This window comes from Columba livia, chromosome 3, assembly GCF_036013475.1.
Source record: "Columba livia isolate bColLiv1 breed racing homer chromosome 3, bColLiv1.pat.W.v2, whole genome shotgun sequence".
NCBI lineage: Eukaryota > Metazoa > Chordata > Aves > Columbiformes > Columbidae > Columba > Columba livia.
Genome location: NC_088604.1, coordinates 106,175,130 through 106,198,630, shown reverse-complemented (window position 1 = coordinate 106,198,630; position 23,501 = coordinate 106,175,130). Strand labels below are relative to the sequence as shown.

The 23,501-nt window shown below is 38.3% G+C and overlaps 1 protein-coding gene and 1 pseudogene across 35 annotated transcripts in view; one reads left to right on the top strand and one right to left on the bottom strand.

Moving 5' to 3' along the window:
• NRXN1 (neurexin 1) overlaps window positions 1–23,501 on the top strand; it is a 733,302-nt gene that overhangs the window by 573,703 nt on the left and 136,098 nt on the right. The window lies entirely within an intron of this gene.
• LOC135579241 (histone-lysine N-methyltransferase SETMAR-like) lies at window positions 20,294–21,407 on the bottom strand (annotated as a pseudogene).

Genomic DNA, 23,501 nt, shown 5'->3' with positions numbered 1-23,501 from the left:
CACAGCAAATGGTTACAGTCATTGGGTTCCAAGCAAAATAGTGTTTTTAATGGATTTATTGTATCTATTTTTCTTATCTAATATAACAGTCTATCTCTCAATACTTTTGATAAGCTTTCAATGTTTATATCAACTTTCATGACTCTAGTGTGGGCTACAAAGACTATTCAAACTGGCTGTAAATGAACTGCTTAGAGGTCAAGAGAAATCTATTGTGACACTGAGTGTCAACTCCCTTTAAGTTGATTTACTGAGCTCAGAAGTCACAGGTGGGATGCTCACTGAAAACTACCTGAGGTTTCTTTTCATTGCACTGCTGTAGTTTGTGGTTGTATACCTGAGCATGGGAAACAATTTCTGCAAGGTTTGTTTATCTTGCCTTTTTTTCTATTATTCATTTTTATTTTTAACGCTAGAGTCATAGAATAGGGGGCTGAACTCACAGTAGCTCATGTCAGAAATTGAGTTTGTTATGGGCTTTCCATATGATAATTTATGTGTCAAATTACCATGTGTGTTTGTTTATGATATAAGTACATACACAACGTAAAAATGAAAAAGTAAAAAAAGGGATATTTCTGTGCCTGAAGGATACATTTTGAATGAGTGTGGGACATTCAACTATGTGGCTGAAGTCTATGAATGTATAAATGACTAATGTATATTCATGCTGTTAGTAGCAATTGAAAGGCTCCTACTCTCCTGACCACAATAAACTGCATTCTTCTCCATTTGTGTCTTCTCCTCTCTACCGATGGGGAAAATGGCCTTAATACCCAGTGAAACAGAAGGGATTGCTGGAGAGGAAAGTGTTCAGAAGAATGTCTCGTTTCATGTGTGTTTCCCCCCCACCCCGCCTTTTTTTTTAATTCTCAGAAGTTGCCTCAGTCTTCCTCTGCCATAAATATAAAGCCTGTGATAGCGTGAGTTCCACACGCACAAGGACACCCATGACCTTGGTTTTATACCTGAGGGTGCCAGGCCTGTTGGAGTTACTTCTGACCATCATTCTAATTGCGTTCCTACTGCCCCGTAGTTCTAAAGCTTCACCTTCATTTTTTGGCAGATTTGTCATGGTGCTAAGGTGCTAATCAGAATCACTTAAGATATAATAGGCGTAGCAAATCTGTCCCCGTGTTTCTCTCTGCATGTTCAGGAGCCTGAACGTAGAATCTAAAAGCCCGTTGAAGACAGTGGTTTGACCATGACTGATTTTGCTGAGATTGGTCGAAAGTGTGTATTGACAGTGGCTTTTAGTTGAAAAGGCTTCCTTCATTTTGTCTTCCTACTTTAGAAAATGCTACCAAAGAGTCTCTAGCATCTAGGGAAGGAGTTGCAATAGAATTTAAAAAAAAAAAAAAAAAAAAGAAGAAAATGAAGTGGGAGAGTAGTAGGATTTTTGGACAATGAAGATCATGTTATCTGCACTCGAACTAATGCATTCACAGAAGCAGTCATGACATTTGGGATGAGAGTGGAGTAACCTCTAATTCAAGCATTTTCAGATAAAACTCCTTATGACTGAAGATGGAGGGTAAAGAAGAATGAAGCAGTTGGGTTGAATGGGAACAGTGTAATGTTGATTAAAAGTATCAACACTGCAATAAGGTTAAAAAGTGTCTCACTCTCAAAGTGCTAAAGTCTCCACAGGAGACCTGAATGGTTTCAGGGATGAAGTGGGCTCAAAGGCTGAGGTAAAGAGAGATGTTCAACTGAAGTATCACACCATGTTTGCCTGCAAAAGAGAATAGGAAAATGCTTGAAAGATACTTAACCTAGGAGAAATAATTGGTGAGGATAAAGACAGCAGTAAAAACAAAAGGTTGGAGTGGAACTTCTTTTAGTAGCATTGATATCAGTCAGGTTGTTGCAGGTTTAGATAATGAAGCTTTGGTTAGGTTAGGTTAGATTAAGACTGTGAAGGTCACAGGCACATTTGAAGATTTGTAGGGTCACACCAAGCATCAGTTTTTAACCTGAACTGCCTCTTGACATCTGTTTCAGCAGCAGTAGTCAAGTTGGTTGGTTCACAGGAAGTTTTTGTGCTAGTCTTTTTTCCTCTGCAACTTTTTCTCGTCCTAACTTCTAGATGAAGTCTGTGTTCAGATATATTTGGGTTTGGATAGCTGGTTCAGGTCAGTTTTTGTGCTTTCTAAACGTCTTTGTCCTTCTTGAATCATAACTGCAAATCAGGGTTTTTCTTAGCCTCTTCTGAAGAGATGCAAGTCTGCAGTAGTGGTGTACCTCTGAGGATGAGGATCCTGGAGAAACGTGGGCGCAGTGAGGACAGTGAGGTATTCAGATACCACTGGCTCAAACCACCAAGACAGGGACTCTGAAACCTCCCATTCTGCAGCACCACACTTTTCTTTCTTTGTCTCAGAATTCATTACAGCTTCTTTAGGAAACATGAACTGAGGCTTGTGAAGAACTTTTTACTGGTGATATGCAGCAATGTTTCTTTTTCTCTTTGGCACTTTTAAACCAGTAGCACTTAACCTCTGACAGTAATTTTATTTGTTTGGTTGGTTTTTAATTGGGCATATCACTTGTCCTTGGAAATTTTGTGACGTTTCATTTGGAAAATAGAGTGGTTGTTTCTCATAACACTGTTTATTGTTTGATTCCTAAACAGTTCATATGTGCATTTTACAAGAACAGTTAAAGAGTGTTTTAATTGACTATATTTAAACAGTTTGTATGTGTTGTGAGGAGAAGTAGAGATACCAGAAAGCAAGAATGTGCATTTCAAGTACAATCAGTTCTGTGATTGGTTGCAGTGTCTTTTGTTGCTTACAAGCTGCTGTATCTTTTTACATGGAAGATGCTGGTCATAATGAATGTGGCCTGATGTTTGGCAATTTATTTTCTCCAACCACTGGCTTTGATTGTCTCTTTAACAACAAACACCCTTGAGTGAAATCCTAATGTCTGACATGATACCTTGCTGCCTGAGTTATGAGAAGTAAAAGTCCATGCAGAACCCAGGTTTATTGAGAATTAGATTCTGCACTTTTAATGTGTTTATTGAATCATCTTCTAACTGATGAAGAAAGAAAAAGTTATTGTGATTAATACAATTAATATGTGTACTACCACTGCCATTTTATTTAACCCACATTAATATTGGATTTTGTTCTGTGGACTAGATTATTTTAATCCAATATTTTTACATTACTGCCAGAGGCAGGTAGGAAACATTCTGTTAAATGCACTAGAAAGACAGAGAGATGATTGAGTATGTAGTAGACATGTCTTTTGACTTAAAAAAAAAAAAATCATTCCTGGATTTATCACCTAATGTATCTATTCCTCCCATGTCTGGAGAGTAGTCTCATGATTTTAGGAGGTATGAGAACCTTAGTGAGAAAAGATAAAAATGAAAAATGAGAACATCTGTTTGTTTATTGCATAAGAGAATATAATGTCTGGAGGTTAGGCAGGAATGCAATTTTTTTTTAACCTCTTTTCAAAGAGGCAGTAAGAGAACACTTGAACATATTAATAACTGCCTTGGAAGATCAACTGGCAGTTCTATAAACATTTTTCCATGGCTAAATTACAGCTAATTTTGGTGAATGATTATATTTATAGTCACTGAAATTTTATCACTCTTCAACTTTTGTCAGTCTTCTGGAATAAGGCAGAACATGGTGAATATGGGCATGTGTCCTGCCTCACTTTACATTAGAATTAATTTTTGGCTTTTAAAAATTTTTCATTTTAAAAATAAGGTGGCTTTCCACTTCTAAATCATGAAAGGAAATAGTTGAGCAATGTGGAGATGATTTTTTGCTTTATATTACCAGTGGTTCGTTTTAGTGCTCACTGGCTTTCAAAAGCACTGTCCAGGGCATTTAAAGAGATGATTATTGCTTGGCAGCATCAATACGTTCTTTGATATTGCAGCTTAGTGGAAGAAAGGTTAATAAAATTATTTTCCCATTGGAAAATGCTGTTCCATCAAACTACATTAATGTATTAGATTTGTTTATTTTCTCTCCGAAGATTTTAAAATTTGCGAGATCCATGCTGCTTTTAAACAACTGAGCTCTAAAACCAAACTCCTTTGCCAAACAGAATTTCCATTCTCTGTACATCCTGGCTTCAATTATGGGCAAGGACTTTTGATGTCCTGCAGGCTCAAGGCAGGAGGCTAAAGATCATCAGCTGCACTAATGTCCACTGCTGGTTAATCCATTATTAGTATTATTGTTTGAATCACAACAGTGCATAAATGCCTTAATTAGGAATGTGATCCATGTGTGCCTATGCACACATGTATAGATAATAGGAAACAGTTTTTATCAAATGCCTGACTAAGCAAGTGAGAGAAGAGTAGAAGTTTGGTAAGCACTATTCAGGACCAGTGTGTGTGAATTAATAACAGGGATGTGACAAAGTCCCTGGTGCTGCTCTGAAAGAAATGTAATTGAGAAAAAAAGAAGTTGTATTTGTTTGTTCAGTTTTCACATTGACCTTACAATGCTCCTTTTAAAATTCTCCCTTTTTTCAGTGTCCTTTGTTACTGTTCTTTGTTCACCCCATTCTCATGGTGCCCTGGTGGATAAGGGAACCAGCACTAACTGAAGAGATTGCAAAGTGGAGCTATTGCATTTCTTTTTATTGCTAATCATTTCAGCTCCTGGCAGATGGCCTAATTGCCAGAACAAAAGGAAGCTCATGAGAATTGTGGCCGTGGAACTGGCCCAGTGACTTTCAGTAGGATTCATGGCTTATAAGAGCTCGCAGTACATTGGGATAGTAAACATTATTGCTGCTTGAATGTTCTCAGAAGACTTTGAAAAATGAGTCTATTAAATGTAATTTACAGCCAACTGTAACTTAAAGAAATGAAGCAAAATATGTTTAGCTGTTTCCTTCACGCTTTCTTCAGGACAACCAGGAGAGTAGCTACTGTATCTGAACCAGGAGCTTTCTTAACTGATGCTTTCACTTTTCTCTTCAGGTACATAATTCTCATTAATGTTAATGAGCTACCTGCAGATGTGAGATATACAAGCGCATATATTCCAAAGAAAGGGAGCTGTACATATTTACTCCAATTGCCTTGTTTTGTGAATATTACATTAAGTATGTTCTGTCAGGGGGCTAGAAATAGTTTTCTGCAGCAAGCCAAGGAACCGCAGTATTTGTGGGGTTTATTTTTTTTTAAATTAAAAACCTCCTCCTAACTCATTTCAATACTTGTTTTCCTTTTGGTTGTTTGAATTGCATCTGCAGCCTCAAATAATAACCCAAAAATGAACCAGGAGTGGAGGAAGCTCTGCTAGATATATCGGAATGTAAATTACAACAGTAAAAGAAAAAAGAAAGAAAATAAAACCTTGTCCTGCTCTTTCCTCGAGGTCAGCAGTGGGGCAGAAAGATTGCTGTCTGATTGCCTGGCTTGCCTACTTGCCAAGTTCAATATTGAAGTCATAGGATGAAAAGGCATATATTTAGAAACTTGCTGGGTGGCAAACATGGAATTGGAGTTTATTGCTTGTACTGCCTTTAGCCACCCCCCTGCTCCACCCTTTCTATTGTTGTTTCTGTTGCTTTGTTCTTGCTGTCCTTTGAATAAGTCTGCAATCCCCTGTAACTGCAGTGGTGATGGAGAAAGAAGAAACTGTTTCTTCTTTGCTGTCTTTCCTTGCATCATGTCAGACACTGGCTTTGCTTGTGCTGAGGCTCTCCCTGGTGCAGCAGCCCCTCAGGGTGCCTGTCCCTTAGTCATAAGTGGATTCCTGCAGCTGTTACTGAACAACGAGATTATCAATATGGCACATTAGGGTTTTAGGGTAGAGCTGCTGTGATATCAGCTCCAACGAGGGATTTAAATAAGGCCAGTGAGCACAACAGAACGATAAAATTTACCAGTATGTGTTTTTATTGAGTTGCTTCAGTGTTATTTGTTGCTGATTTCCAGTACATATACAGCTTACTGTTCTGTTCCCTTTTTTTCAGAATACAAATGTGGATCTCATTAAATTTAAAGCTCAGCTGTGCTGGAAAATATTGCTGAAGTCAGAATCTTCACTAATATCTTTACATATGATAAAACATTGATATTGCCTTTGCCTCGTAGCTGCCCCAATTTAATCAGAGCATTTTATGTCTAGGAGACCTGGTTATTGTGCAAAGTGCTATCCCCTGAGAAGCTGGGGACTTTTTTCAGCCTGGCACAGTTGCTGTGTGCACACAGGCACCTATTTGCTATCACATGGGCACAGGTCGAAGTGAAACAAAGAGCTATTTCACTCTGGATTCCTGTCCTCACCCAGAGCATTCCCGTGGGACTAACATCAGTGTAGTGGGAGGTAAAAGTCATGTTCCTAGTTTACAGGCAGAGCAGCTGATTTGCATAGGCAGTTCATAGAGCTGCCCTAGATTTAGACCTGCTCCTTGATGTGAATGGCTGGGCAGCAAATCCAGGCTGAGGAAGTTTAACTAACGAGGCTCCTCACTGCTTCACACTTCCCTCTTACCAGCAAGGGTTATTACAAAAAGAATAAGTTCATGGACATGAGTTTCCTGTGTGGAAATTTTTAGTAGGATAGTGTTTCAGAGTACTGGATAAGTGCTCAAAGAGCATGTTCTGAACCTGGAAAGACAAATGGTGTCAATGTGGAGGTGATGCATTGCAGGTGCTTCTTCCCCTGTTTACCTAAGTTCATGCTGGGGCAAGAAGGGGAAGAGCAGCTTTTCCCCTTCTCTTTCCCATTCTCAAAATAGTGTCACTTCCGCAGACACGTCTGGTACAGTGTTTTCTGAGCTCCCCATTAAAGGCTGCAGCTGTATTGCTGCTTGATAAAGATGCGAAACAGTAGTAACAGCACTGAATCCATCTGCTGATTCAGGAAGACATTTAATTAATAAAAGATAATTGTACACATTTCTGTTTGGTTATTGGAAATTGTATTTTACACTCTGCAGTAATTAGTGGTGTGAATTCAGTCACCTATTAGTGGAATTTTTTCTTTCTTCATTTTTAATTATTTTTTTTCCTCAAACATAACATGCTTTAATGCATTCCAGCATGACAGCTAAGACACTTGCATCCTTACATCATAAGATCCTACAAAAAAGTAAAGTTGACCCTTTGCAACTCCTTGGGTGGCTTGAACTTTAAGCTGTGTTTTTTATAGTTGGAAATGTAACTTTAAATAAATGAAGCTGAGATTTTCCCATAGCATGACTCTGATAGTTAAATTTTTAAAATAAAAGATAAGGATATAATGAAATTAATGATAAGATGGCATGAGTCAGAAATGTAACCTAACAAGTCGTTGTATGCTTTGGAAATCACTCTTGTTATTTTATGTTATAACCTATAGATCCCTACTAAGATAATGATTTAGAGGGCTGCTCTATCATTATTGCTCTATTTGAAAATCCTCCAGTTTCCCTTACTTGCTGTATACAATTATGGAATACAATATAATTTTGAAAGGTATATTCCTTTTTCCTTAAGGAGAAAACATTTGCATGGAAAACAGTTTTACTTAAGTGGTAGCATTAACACTTTTGACTGGAGAAAGAAGACTATCTCTGTAGCTGTGTTAAAGTAATCACTCTTAAAATAATCTGTGCCTTCTGAAACAAACAATTCCCTGTTATTATGAGATTTATATACTGGCTTAAATCTAAGCAAACTGTCCAGGCATGTTGCAGTCTCATGGTAATCCCATTCAAGTGGCTTATGCCAGACATAGTAAAAATGGCTTTGGCATTGCTAGTTACTGAAGTGAAATGGAGCATTTTTTTCATACCAGGTGAATAATAGCTTATCGTTCAGAAAATAATTGTAATTCTCAGGAACTGGCTGCCAGTAGGTAAAATTCCTAAGTCATATGTAGCTAAGAAACACAGTTGAATATTTTGCATTGCAGCGGGGTCCTCCTTAATATAGTTCCTCATGGAGAATATCTTTTTTTCTTACCTGGAAAAATTGGCCTTTGCTCCAGTTTTGGGTGATGATTTTCTAAGAGCACTATGAAGGCATCTCATAGCTCCTGGCAAGACTCTGCAATTCCCCATTATCGCCTCAGAATACAGAAGAGAAGGTATTTTTGATTCATTGTCACATTCAGATAAGGAAGGAAGGAATCCTCCCTAGCAAGTGTCAAAAGAGTCCTGTAAACACACAGGTTTACGTACAAAGGAAAAACCCAACCCTCAGAAAGGAGCTTTTGGTTGGAAGAACATTTTCACCTTTATAGCCATTTCTGGCATCTTCACATTGCACAGCAGTGCTGTGTATGAATAGTAACCAGCAGTACAGCTTTCTTCCCAGTAGATTTTTACTCGGAGATGTTCCTGCAGGAACACCTTGCTTACTTTATTTGCTTTACTCGTGTTTTCTCCTTTTTCTGTGCAGTATTACAGGCTGTGCATGGAAACAGTCTTTTTAAGCTGTGTTGGTACTGACTTGTACTGGATCAACGATCCAAACCATCAGCCTTGTGTTATGCTTTTCCCCTCGCATGAAAATTTGTGAACTTTTATTGAGCATTAACTGTTCTGTTAATTAGCTACCAATCTGGAGCAGTAACAACATATTTAGTTGAAATTAGTAGAAAAGATCCAAGTGCTCTGCCTCGACCTTCAACATACCATCAATGTATTTCTAAGCATTTGTTTTGGGCTTCACTATCCCAATATATTAGTGTAAATGAGATCAGAATTGAACAGGCTGGCACTAGCTGTCTTTGTAATGACCATAATACTCTGAATTAGCTAGTCCCATGCCTTCCATTGTCCTCTGCTTCATTGCAGTTGCTGTCTTTATCACTTCTTCCAGTAGTCTTCTGCAACGAAATGAATCACCTGTACATTTTTCATGCGAATTCCAGGAATTATTCAGAGGCAAGTGCCCATAGTCTGTTATCATGCACTTGCCAACAGTCTGAAATCTGCTCATAACAGTCACTGGGAAGCCATAGTTCATTTTGCTGTCACCTAATTGCATGCACCTGCTGGTGACAGCAGTAAAATGTGATGTCTCTGACATGATGGCAGCAGATGGGCTGCTCAGAAGAGCTGCTTCCATTTTTCATCCTAATGAGCATAGTCTTTTCTCTCCTTTTGCCTTTTCGCTGTGTTGGGAAGATACAGAGATATGCTGGGAAAGATGATGGCTGCGGCAGTGGAGCTTAATGCGACACGGCTGTTTTTTTCGTACTTTTCCTAATAATGTGTCAATCAAATATTCATGTATGAAACTTTCCTTTTAATGGAATTAGTGAAAGAAAAGACTTTTACAGATTAAAGGCCTCGCAGGAACTCAGTAACAACAGCAGTATGGTCGGCACTTGTAAAGCTAAAATGGGGCAAGATTTAAAGGGAGAGGCAATTTCTGTTAGTTTCATTGTTTTTTGATGCTCATACCTAAACTGTGGCTTGTCCATATGAAAGCTTGTCCTATCCTTCTGCTCCCCTCTCCTCCTTTTTCGGTTGGTCTAATGGGAAGAGATTTCCTCTCCCTACAAGCCTTGTCTCTCTGCAGCCTGACACTCACTAGCTCTTCTACCAATGTTTTAAAAACTGTACCCTGGTGAACAGTAATGCATAAAGGATTTGCACTTCCTAATGAGACAAAACCAGCACCACCAGCTTGATATGTTCCAACGGCAAATGTGCTTAATCAAAAAGAGAAAAAAAAGGGCAGTCATGAATTTTCTGACAGACTGTTTTCAGGGAATTCAAATGCTGATACATCAGAAACCAATATACCTTGGAAATAAGACTCTTTCAAGAAGTAGTAGTTCTGAAGGATATATATATATTTTTTCAGGAAAGGTATTTAACTGAGACCAACCTTGAAAACTGAAAAACTAAACATTATTTTGAATAGTTTAATGATGCACTACTATTTAAATTTGTGTTACAAAATCACTAGTGTCCTAGCTATGCCTCACCTAGTCCTAGTCACAGACTGAGATTTCATGCCGCGTAACCTCTCTGCAGGGAATCTGGGGTGATGGCATCCTGGTTCCAGAGTGGGCTTTTAGGAAAATCAGCCCAAGACATCATTCTATATTTCTGCTCTTCACATTCCCATGCAGTTGTGACCTGAATGCTAGGCTCTGTGTGTAAGAATAGGAGGACTTGGGGAATAAACTGAGAGTTCATTAAGCCCCCTGGCATATTGCAGGTGTGAAAGTGCAGTGTTCTTAACAGAGGTATTTGAGCTCATGTGAATAGATGATGCTGCAGATATAATTCTGCTGCATAATGCTTTAATCAGTTGTTTGCTGGTGTAAATGCAGAAACATTTAATTTTTCCTGAACTTGATTCTTATCTTATTGTTTTTCAAATTAGTATAACAAATGTTCAGCTGGTGAGTCCCATTGCTTGGGACTTTCAAAAGTACTAGAATAACTTAGGAGCACAGTTGCCATTAATTGTCATTTAAGCACTTTGGAAATGTCTTCTCAACATTCAGTCCATAATTCTCCCAGTGGAATGACTCAGGTAATGTTGGCTATATAAAGCTTTTTCAATCTGAGTTTAGAACTGTTTAATAAGTGGGGGGTTTATTTAAAGCATTCAACGGACTTTGCTGCTACATGCTGATCGACACAGTCAGGGGTGCAGATAAATACATTGTGCAAATGAGGAAATATGGGCCTCATCAAAGCCTACCGAAAGTGATCAAAAATCTCCCACTGTGAGAAACGTTCACTCAGACCCCTGACAAATAAATACAGGAAAAAGGCAAAGAGATTACACCACTGGCTACCCTTTATTCTTGCGGTTGAATACTAGCATCCTTCCAGTGTTAATTATTCTGTTTCCCAACCCTCTACCTCTCATATGCACATACCTGCACTCCCCTCTCACCAACTGCCCTTTCTCCCCGTAGCATGTGGTCTTGCTGTTTCACCGTATTGCAAGGCTTGTCTTTGAGTAGAGGGAGGTTTTACATGATTTTGCTGCAGGTGGTTCAGTCTAGTGGATAAGAACTAACTGTTAAAATCCCAGCCAGATCCCAACCCAAAATTTACCTTGGGCCCTGCTCCCTGTGCCTGCAGACCCCTTTCTTGGGGCTGTGCTGTGCAGACTTAGCTTGGCTGTTCCTTTAGCATCCCCCCAGCTATGCAAACTCAGACCCAAGTTTCCCTGTCCACTGCACGCATGGGAGGGAAGAGCTCTGCTGGTCCCACTCCATCTCCTTTTTCCACCCCTTTGTGACTTGGTCCTATCTGCAACACTGGTTAATATTTCCTTGGCAGTGCATTTTTTATAGTATCTTGCTAATATGTGCAGAAATTGCTGGCAGGGCTAGAGCACTTGGCTTCTTTGAATTATCGAGCTTGGTTGCATTTTATTGAAGTGCAATTTAGGTATCAGCTGAGATGCATCTTCAATGTATATCGGTTTTGTTTTCCCTTCAATTATGCTCTAAATCTAAATAAATAAATATGTAGCAGTAAATGCTCTGTGGTAAGATTAACAGTCTTCTAGTAGGATAATGGCTCATGATAGTCTTTGCTATTTATGTTCCTGCTGAGGGGAGAGGAAAAGCAGATAGTTCAGTGAGCAAATTATGAAGTATGTGGGTTAATGAAGTGCCTGTCATAAAACTGATTGTTGCTTCTTCACATCCTCTCCTTTTTGCTAACAAAGCTCTTAATAATCCAAACCTTGGAAAACTGAACATTCCTCTTTATTTTTCAATGCACACCCATATTGCAAACCATAAAAAAAAAAAAAAAAAAATCAATGAAATGTTTATTCTTCTCAATCCAAGTACATACATGAATAAGTTATGGTATGGAAGTAATATAACTACTTATTGAGGAATGTAAATCCTCAAAGTTTTGTTTTGGATCCTATTTCTACTAACAAGGCATTTTTAAGCTTATATTACTGTGGAGTTTCATGATGCTTTCCTCTTCTAACCTGTGTCTTCTTGATAGAGACAATTTTACCTTTTTTTAAATACAAAGAGGAAAGAGATCAAGTGCACCTTTCTGCATGTTTGTGTTCACTGTTTTATGTAGCTCCCTAAAGCCATACAGTTGTTTAAGAGATTATCAAAGTGGTTCATATACAAAACAATGAGCTTTTGATTTCATTTTTTCCCATGTACAATAGGTTTTTACCCTGGAGTTATGACCTATACTTATAGCTAAGGAATTAAAAAAAAAAAAATACAATTCACACCTACAAACCCTATCCTCTCATGCTTACAAATATGCATTGTTAACTTGCAAAGAAGATGGATAGAATACCTGAGAATAAGTTACTACTGAAAATATTTAATGTCCTGTATTTACCAGTAGCAATAAGACACACTCTGCTAACATCTAATCACAAATGTAATTGCAGATGGAGTTTCTTTGTATTTTCCCTTCCATCTAAATATAGTCCTACCCCAACTCTAAAAATAACATTTCAAAGAGGAGATGGAATAAATGCTTTTCAGATATAATATCAACATGATTAATCAATATATACACTTCACCTCAGCTTGAATTTGTTTCAGAAAAGACTTAAGATTTTGCTGCATAGAAGGAAAAAGTGCAAAGACACCCAAAAGCATCTCTTTTCCAAGTGTCCTGACTTGGACTTTGCAGACCAACATGTGTGTTTGAAAGATCTACCTGTTTTTGCCAATCTTTCAGGGTTTTGTTGTCCTAGTTTTGGGAACTGCACTGTATCCTTGCATCTTCCCTGGTATTATCCCTATTGTACAAAAGTTGAACTGAAGCAAAGAGATACTGAAATGACTCTGGGAGTCTCTTAACCCTGAGAATCTTTTGTCTTTCTTTTTTTTGTTTTTTAAAAATATCCTCTGCAACAGTGAGACAAGCATTGGCAGGTGCAGGCAAGTACTTCATATACATCCCATCTGTGATTTCCAGAAATGTTTGAGGTTCAGTTTCATTTAACAAGAAATAGCAGCAGTTTGCTGGTCTACAAATCTGTAACGGGATGCCATCAAGCTGAAGACTCAGAAAGTTTTGGTTTTGTTGTTTGTTTGTTTTTTTGCGGTTTTGTGTTCATTTTGGGGTTTGTTTGGGGGTTTTTTGTTTCCTTTTGTTTGGTTTGGGGTTTTGGGGGTTTTTTGAGATTTTTGTTTTTTGTAAACACACAATGTCATCATGTATTTTTCTTTGTAATATGAAGCATAGGTAAAAGGAGTGAGGCCAGCATTGGGGGGAAGTCACAGCAGTGCACTTTGCTCTGTTAGCCCCTTCACCACTGTGTCGCACTGTTTGCTGCTGGTAACAAACCTGGAGAAACTCTCCAGAGTGTCCCTCTAGAACAGGGGTGTCAAAATAATTTTCACTGGGGGCCACATCAGCCTCGCGGTTGCCGTCAAAGGACCGAATGTAATTTTAGGACTGTATAAATGCAGGAGTAGTTACATTTATGCAGTTCTAAAATTACATTCGGCCCTTTGAAGGCAACCGCAAGGCTGATGTGGCCCCAGGTGAAAATGAATTTGATACCCCTGCTCTAGAAGGTGGAAAGAGTGCTACAGTTGTTTCCAAGAATTACAATATTAAATATGAGATTTGGTCCATCCCACCCTTAGAAAGAGATGCAGGATGCAGCTGAAAATGGAACAACATGCAGCCTCTCCAGGCATCAGGGAGAGAAGTACCAAACTCAGGGAATTTTTGGAGCTTTCCATCTCTATTCTCTTTCAGGTGCTGTGCTCTAACATGCAGGTCTGGAAGGAAATTGTCTAACATTTGAATTGCAGTGGATGGTATTTATCCTTTTAGCTTCTGTGTGGTTCTATCCAAACTTGATTTACTGTCATGTATTGAGCATATTGTAGCTGTCAAATGCACAGTCTTTTTATATTTTGCTGCATTTGGTTGGAAACTGATAATTTCAATAGCTTTTTTTTTTTTTTTTTTGTTACGTGGGCAACATAAGAAATATTTGCCCAAGTTCCCTTTTCCTTCCTCATAATTTTACAAACCACTCCTGGGACCTTCCCAACCCTCATTTTCTCAACAGCATATTTAAGGTGAGAGACTGAGTGCTAGCCACAGTATAGCCAGCCAGAAATGTGAATATATTATCAGTAAATGTGACCAAACCATTCTAGCTCATATGAGGAGGAGCAGTAGTAAAGTTGGGTTGCAGTGTTGTACATGCGACAAGCTGCTGGTAGTGTTGTGTTTTGTACCCTAGTCACTCTTGAGAGTTTATTACCACATTTTTACAGCTTTTGTTTGGAGAAGAGAGCGGCCCAATCTACTGCAGAGTATCATCCCATAGGAGCTGGCAGAGGTCAGCTGATGGGCTGCCCCACCTGATGGTGAATAGAGGACCCAAGCTCCAATGGGAATTAGCTCTTTATTCTCCACTATTAGGAGAAGGGAAAATAAATAAGACTATGTTTAGAGAAGGGAGGGGCAACACATAGTTTATCCTTTCTTCTATCAGAGCTGAGTATGAGCAGTGTCTTGTAGCCATAACTCTTGTCTGGAAAGGTCATGAACAACTCTGACTTGCAACCACCTTGCACTGTGGCCACCCCATGTTTCTGTGGCTGTGCACACATGGTGCAAAGCTTTGTGCTTGGCCGTGGTGGTTTGTTGCAGCTGTCTAGCAGTACCTATATTTTCAGGGAATGTGCCCTTGAACCATTAAAACAATTGGAAGCTTTGTAAAGTTTAGGATGGGACATGGGAAGAGAGGGCAGCTCTGAACCTCTGTTACTTTCCAGTGAAGCAGAACTTGAGGAGAAAGCACTGTGGCTGCACACTGCTTCTCAGTGCACCTTAATTAGGAGAGGGGAACAAAACCCTTGTCTCATACCTAATTAGTAAAGGACACAGTGCTTTGCCTTCTGTTACCCTCAGAGATTCAAAACAGGTTGGTTTGGTGAAGCTCTTCCTGGTGTGTGAACAGCTCGGTAACCCCAAGCTCCTAGGCATCACTTGGTTATATCCCAGCTTGCACAACGGGGCCCATTGCAACTTCATTCATTAAGTCCAAATAAAGAGACTTATGCACTGTCTGCTGTCCTAGTCCTGGTTTTTGAAATGTTATTTCTCATAGGGAATGGAGACGCACTGATCAAACAAAGCCAGCAGGGCTCACATCCCCTTAGCCCTGAGTGGTGGTCTTGGGGAGGAAGGAGATATTAACCATGTGCCAACAAGGGATAGATTAGCTAACTTCAAAAAATAAAATAAAATAAATCCACATGGTTGGTTGTTAGGAGTCTATTTCCCAGCAATAAAAAGAAATATCCAGCCCATTTCTTCTTGCCGTAATTTTGTCTCCAGCAAAATCTGAAAACCTCAGTTTGGATTATTGCTAGTGGGAAATGTATGTGTTGTGTTTTATTTGATCCAAAATCAGCTGGAGCACTCTGAAGCTGACCACATTAAACATCTGAGCAGCTTAACCAGAGAAATTGCAATCTTGGCTTTTCCCACAATGCCTGTACTAGCAAATGCCACTTGCACATTTTTGTCACATATCAATAGAAATCTACAGCTGAAAAAAGGTGTGGGTTGCTTTTTTTTTATTGTTTTGCTTGTGGTTTATTGTTTCTTGCTTGGTTTTTTGTTTGTTTGTGGGTTGGGTGGTGGTTTTTTTTTCTTTTTTTTTTTTTTTTTTGTTTTGTTTTGTTTTTTAATCAATAGATTTTCATGACTGCCTGAAGCTTTATGATTTGGCTCACTGGGCTGGTTAGAACAGTTTGCTGAAGCTATTTTAATGGTAGCAAGAAGGTGTAAAATACTTTTTTGCAGCAGATATTCACATTGAATAATTCTTCTAAGTCTACATAATATAAAGTTGTTTTGGAAGCCTGTACAATCATTAAAGCATTATTTTCTCCATGTTTTCATTTGTTATTTTGCACTTACTTGCTTTTTAAAGCAAATTATTACCAACAACAATATTCCTAAAAGGATTGCCCAAGGGGGGCTGACAAACAGTTCTTACGCATAGTACTTTTTATTGTCTATGTGTTTTACCACATTCTCTTTGGAAAATAAATTTGGAGGTGCTTTGGGGGTAGGGAGGTAATGTGTGGATTACAAAAGATAGAAAGAATGGGGACAAGTAGAGAGCAGCCTTAATTTCATAATCTAATGCCTCTGATTCATAGGAAAACGCTTTAGGACCAGGCTGTGTATAAGCTTTTATAACAATTTTGTAACACTGTAGTGTGTTGATTTTTTTAATCATTAACATGCTTTCAAAGATCCCTGAAGTCACCGTCATGCTCCGCTGACCCTTCATGTAACAGTTCCTTTTTGTATGGATTTTTATTCAGGAACAAGGAAGATGTAGAGTGGGCTCACTGGTTTGTCAGGCTGTGCCACAGAAAGTGGAACTAAGAAAACCTAAAAACTTCAGCTTGGCCAGAAAATCGGGGGAGAAAAAAGCATAGAGAATGCATAGAAACATTTAAGATCTACCTCTGCTTTTGGAGTGGTTATGGAGGCTCATGGTGGGAATGGATGAGTGGGACCACCTGGAGTCACTGGAGTGGAAATTACTCCAGTCTGCAATGACATGGTGTGGGATAAGAGTGTTTCCTAAACGAGGTCCCAAGTCCCGATTTAAGCATTGCCAAGCTTTTTTCTTTTTATTTTCTTTTTTCCCCTCTTTGTTTATTTGTTTGTTTCAATGATGGTTTTAGGCTGTAAGCATGATGTAAAGGAATTTCACTAGTAATTGGAATCTAACTAATATTGTAGATTTAGACTCAACAGATTATAAATAACCAGAGAATAATTTCTATGATTCCTAATCATACATTAAATCTTGAAGGTTAAAGGTCACTTCTATTTGCACTGCTTTCTGCACTTCTTGTTTGCTTCTGTATCCTATAAACCTTAAGTCCATTGCCCAACAGGGATAGTAGTGATAAAGTTAAGTGCAGGATATGAAAGGTTTACCACAATATACTTGGTTTGAGGTATATTCCCTTATTAGCAAACTGTGAAAGTATTAAACGCTTTATAGTTAGTTACAGATTTCTTTTTCCTTTCCATTTATTTATTTTCATATAGAGTTTTCAAAGCAACCCTCTCTAGTGGATCATAGGCCATCTCTGCATGAGTTGCATCCTGAAGCTTCATATTGTATTTCACCAGTTTCTAAACTAAAACAGTTGTTCATAAGGAAAACACATATATTTCTTGTTATTTGTATCCATCTCTGCTACTAAGAGTCAAGCTAGGACCTTTTCTTGCTTGATAATAAGTACTTAAAGGTAAATATTGCAAGCACTGATAATTTTGTAGTTTCAAATAGTGAATCATGAGATCTTTCCAAATGCAATCAATTTACGTGTATGCCAGAGGGGAAGATCTAATTTTTTAAAATTATTTTTTAAATTTTATTTTTAGGAAATTGATCTTTTGAAATAATTGTTATGAGTATACATGAGAAGGAGCAGAGTCCAGCTACCCTCCCTTGGGGTATGTGGAGATAAACCTCTAGCTGTGACAGTGTACATCTCAGCACAAGATTTCCTGCGTGTGTATCTAGCGTCTTAGATAGGTTTTGCAGCCTGATTTTTCTCTAATGCCACAGCTGATCCTCATATATGCATACCTGGAGTTGCCTATGCTATATATCAGTCTCATTAATGACTGTGGAACATGCACACCCCTAGGTTTTTCATTAAGTAGGCACATTGCACACTATTTTAGTTTACTGCTTACTTGTTACATCTGCAGAGAACAGAGTTAAAAAGCTGTCTGTGCTTCAGTCAAAGGCATGACTATTAGCGGTGTCAACATATCTAAGCTGGTTTAAAATCATTCCACTCAAACAGCGGGAGAAGGGCATTGAAGTGATAACGCTGCACAGTCTGACTGGGCATTTATCTGTCTGGAGACAGACCCATCTCTTGCCCTGATATCAGCACCTGAACTGTTTAAGGATAGTTTAAGGATACTTGGGGGTCCAAGAACTGCCCAGATCCCACTGCTAGTGCTATCTCTGCAAGAATTGTTTAATCAGGAAAACAGGAATAAAAACCATTAAACATTGACGTTAGTTACTTAAGGCAGTAAGGTCTTACTCCAAGTAGATACACTGACTTTAAATATACCATTTTTACTCATTTTTGCTTTGAAAAATAAAAATACAATTGAAGAGTTTGAATTGAGCTTTGAATCAGTTGCTCTGTACAGAGAAATGTGTTCACACACAGAAGCTAAAGAATAAATTAAGCTGTCTGCCATAGAAGTTGACCCTAATTAAGGTCAATTCTCCTTGATAAGTAATTAATCAGGAATTCTTATTATAGTTTAGTCTCCATTAGCAATAAACAGAGCATTATTTTGTTTTTATGGTTAGAATAAATCTCTTAATTGATAGTATTCTGCAGGAGGCAAATATCCATCAGCACTGAAACTGATACACCGAGGACATTTTAAATTAGAATAGTGTTAGTTAAATTAGTCAAAAGAATGTACATATTCTGCAGACATCACCCTCTGTAATTTGTTGCTTATAAAGACAAAGAGCATGTCACCTATCAACAAATGAGAAGACAAGGCCTCTGCCTTGAGGTGATTACAAATATTATATAATATTATCATTCTCGTAGAATCCGGTTTACCATGCTTGTCCTACTCTGCTTATCATCTTAGCACCTCAACACTTTTCACTAAGCAGTAATGACACATATTTGTTATGTCGTTTTGTATTCTTATCCTTCTACATGGAGTGTGTGCAGTAGGATGTTCTGTATCACCTTGTCATTCATATATATATAAATATATATATATTTTTGTATGTATGCTTACATATATATATTACATGCACATATATACACAGAGGCAGCTACATACATATATAGATGATGATGTATTTAAATTGGTGAAAGAAGGTGGAAAAGGTTTCGATTGTCAGTACCTGCCTCTCTACCTCAAGTTTAGATTCTGAGTGTGGAATGCAGCACAGAAAATAATTATAATTCTCTAGGAGGAAAAGTAAGTCCTCCTGCAGTATCAGAAGCAGAGCTTAATGGAATAGCAGCTCAACAGATTCCTTGTTTGTGGTATGTTCTGTATGCTGGAGTTTGTGGAGTTCCTTCGCATCAGGATGCGCACAGGATGTGCACAATGCTCTGCCTGAGCAGAGCCCAGGATGTGCAGAGCTGAGGGAGGAAATGGAAGAATGCTTATTGGGGAGATCTGTCAATCACAAATGCCCTTTGCTGTGGTGAAAGAGCCAAGAAATCTGGTAGCAATTGCAGAAGTGGTAAAAAGCTAGCTTCACTTCAGGTGAATAAAAATTGTGAATGATGTCCTCTAATGATACTTACTGCTTAATAAGACTATTTGTGGGCAAATAACTATTTGGAAAAAAATAAGAGAAGAAGAAATAGGGATTGCTTTTTATAGCTCTCAAGTTATCACATTTAGTACAGAAGAATGTCTGAAAGGCTGTATGTGTGCACAGCCACACATTCATGCACACACACCTACCTTGCCTGATGCTGTACTACAGTCATTTTGAGTCTAATGATCTTGAATAAATTTTTCAAGAGTGCCTAGTTCACCCATGTGGAAACCTCACCTCTGTGATGCTAGCAATGTCAGCAAGACATTGGGTTATCTGCTGCAGAGCACAGGGCATTTCAAACACAGGTTACCCAAAAGGCTATTTAAAATGCAGTTTTTCCCCTGCTATGTTTTAGTAAGTCTTAAGACTGGGACTTGATCCAACAGGTCCATGAATCCCCTTCCTAGTGTTTCTGTGGGGTTTTTTCTTCTATCCTTCCTTTCAGTGGTACCCATTCTCTTCCCTACCACCCTGGTGTATTTGCAAAGGCTTATCTGACCAAATAAAAGCAAAGCTATTCATAACCTTCAAGTAATCAAAGATTTGAATGTCACAAGTCATAGACAGCCCAACCAGAGAGGTTGTATTCTGGAGTGACTAAGCTTCGGGGGGGGGGGTGTATTTGTAAGAGTAGCTATTTACAGTGAGGTCTTCAGATGTGTAAAATCCTGCCCTCTTTTTTCTTTCTATTCAAATAGTACCTTACTAGCATTAAAGCTGTAGAAGCATGAAAATGAAAACAGTCTAGGAAAACCTTGATCTTAGTAAAGCTAGAAGTTTAATAAAAACAGAGAAAGCACATCATTTCAGCAACTGTCTGTCGAATATTTTACTATAACCTCTTCCACACTGAAATATGTCAGACTAGCAATAAGAGGTGGAAGTTCTGAAAAAGTGACAAGAAACTAATGAGAGATGCCCTGGTTTACCATGTTACTATTTTTAAAGTAGCATTGACTTCAGTGCAGTTACTTCTGGTTTTTAACTTTCAGAGTTACATATAGGTTGTTGCAAAAATAATTGTGGTTTTGGACTGTAAATTTTAAACCATTTTAACTGGACTCAAACACACTTTATTAATCACAATAGGAACCATTACAATCAACAAAGTTTTGCCAATGAGAAATGAGTTTACTTATTCCTGTAGCCTAAAAATACATGCTTCAAGTTTTGATGAACTCTTGGAAAGCATTTTCTGCATCCTGCTGGTTGTGAAAGTGTTTTCTCTCCAAAAAATTGTCAGGATGCTTGTAGAAGTGGTAGTCAGTTGATGAGAGATCAGGTGAATAGAGCGGATGAGGCAAAACATCATAGCCCAATTCATTCCACTTTTGAAGTGTCGGTAGTGCGATGCATGGTCAGGCATTGTCACAGAGAAGAATTGGGCCTTTTCTGTTACCAGTGCCAGCTGCAGGTGTTGCAGTTTTTGGTGCATCTCATTAATTTGCTGAGCATACTTCTCAGATGTAACAGTTTTGCTGGAATTCAAAAAGCTGTAGTGGATCAGATGGGCAGCAGAGCACCAAACAGTGACTATGACCTCTTTTTGGTGCACGTTTGGCTTTGGGAAGGGCTTTGGAGATTCTTCTCAGTCCAACCACTGAGCTGGTCATCTCTGGTTTTCGTATGCAATCCACTTTTTGTTGCATGTCACAATCCAATTGAGAAATGGTTCATTGCTTTTGTTGTCTTCTCTTATTCTACACACTTCAGAATGATGATTTTTTTGATTTTTGGTGAGCTTATGAGGTGCCCACTTATCGAGCTTTTTCACCTTTACAGTTTGCTTCAAATGCCAAATGACTGTAGAATGATCGATGCTGAGTTCTTTGGCAACTTCTTATGTCGTTGTAAGAGGATCAGCTTTGATGATTGCTCTCAGCTGGTTGTTGTCAACTTCCAATGGCCAGCCACTACACCCCTTGTCTTCAAGGCTCTCATCTCCTTTGCAAAACTACTTGAACCACCACTGCACCGTACGTTCGATAGCAGTTCCTGGGCCAAGAGTGTTGTTGATGTTACGAGTTGTCTCCACTGCTTTATGAACCATTTTGAACTCAAATAAGAAAATCAGTCAGATTTGCTTTTTGTATAAGACAATGTCCATAGTCTAAAATAAATACAAAATAAACAGCAAGTAATAAGTCAGTAGCAAAGAAACGTAAAGCAAGAAAAGCACATTAAAATTATGTAGAACGTAACCACATTTATTTAAGAATGTATTCCTTTATCAAATGGCGAATTTGAACAATACAAAAACTGCAATGCCTTTGGCACCTAAATATACTGCCAGGTATATAAAAAAAGAAAAGAGAGAAGAACGTAGATGCATTAAGGGCAGAAATCAAGAGTGAGCTATCAGTGAGGTTAAAATAATGCCCTGAAAAGTTGATTGTTGGTTGCCTAACAGACGCCATTTGCTAAGTGACAATTTCCAACAGTAGCAAAAGTCTATTGTAAAGTACATAAGAAGTGAATAGTTTGTAAGTAAAAGGATGATATTGTTCCATTCCCTTGTGCAGTTTGAAGATAATGATGTGTTTTGCAATTTTGGCTGCTAGTGTTTGTTGCACTATGTGTTATAAAGCAAGTATTTATATACTGTTAGGGATATTTTAAATACCATTGTGTTCTTGAACACAAATAATATATGTGAACATCATTCAAGCCTGATGCTGATCATTGCAGTGAAGACAACAACATTCTTGTCTGTTTCTTACTTTGGAGAGGCATTCAGAGCCTGGTGGTGTTGAAATCTGTTATATGCAAAATTCCCTCACTGTGGTTTAACTTCTGTTACAGTTTTTGTCTGCTTTGCTTGGGGTTAGCCTTTTCAAACATCTGGTAGGTTTCTTCTAAATACAATTAAGTTTATTTGCAAGATTCTGGCATTTGAAGAGTCTATTGTTGAAGGTGCTCATGCTATTTTGCAGTGCTTCCTTTGAAGAGCCTTCCTTAGAGAAGCTGTTCACAAATGCTAATGATTTCCTGTACACAGCCCTTTCGTTCCTTTGTGGCACTTCTACTGGGTGGTGTTTTGTTTTTTTTAAGATGCCAAAGCAATGTCACTCAAACCTTGGGGGCTGTTAGCAGCAGTAACAGTGGAGAAGGTAGAGGGTAGCTATCAGATTTTGCTTTCCCCTTCCAGCTACCAGTTGGATTTCACAGTCCAGTCAACTGAAGCTGTTTGATCACTTCATGTGCTACATGTATTCAGTGTAAGAATTTTTACATGCTTTGCAGCATTAAGTGATCAAAAGAAGCAAGATCTTCTGTTGTAGCATTGATAATAGCCTACTCCACACTGCGTATCTCAGCACAGCACACAACGATGTTGTCAAATTGGTTTTGATCCTGAAAGATCTTCAAGACAAAGAAAGGTAAAATAAAGGAAACTACTGCCATGGAGAAAAATATACATGATATTAAAAACTTGAGGTAGGATCACTCTACACTTGAAGATAAGAGAAAGGAAGTTGGCAACAGAAAAAAGATTGGACTTCTCAGAAAGTGGGACAACAACCAGGACTTGCCTTTCTGGCCCAAGCCCAGGCTGTGGCATGTTGTAGTTCTGCTGTCTGGAAATAGCATAACTATGTTTCTTTGTGTGCGGTCTTTTCACTCCAGCTGTACATTTGTCTCATAAACCAGTAACGATTTTTTTGTTGTTGTTGTTGTTGTTTTTGTTTGATTGGTTGGTTTTGAGGGGTGTATTTGCTTGTTTACATGGTTTGGTTTTGTTTTTAATTCTGCTTAGCTACTTTGCAGATATGAATGTTTTCAGATATATGTTAAATTTCTGAAGTGAAAATATAATATTTCCTTCATTTTACAGAGAGGAAGCAAAAGTATTTATCTAGGTCTACTATTCAGATGCTTGTTTTTTAAATCACTTTGTGGTCTGGATTTTTTTGTATTTAACTTTGTGTAACACCATGGCAATGATAAGTACTTAGCGGCCTAGGTTGATTAAGAAAATGTTCTTTCCATCTGGAAACCCCAAAGCAAGAGAAGAAGGGTTAGGAAGGAATTTTGGAAATATATTTTTATACAGACAATCAGAACAATAAAGGAGTACAAAGTTTGCATTTAAACAGTGTTTAAAAAGTACTTTGTCCCAATGTCTGTGGTAGGCATCTGGAAATACTCAAGATTGTCTTTAATATTAAAGGGAGCTTATCAAATGATAGCATGAATGACA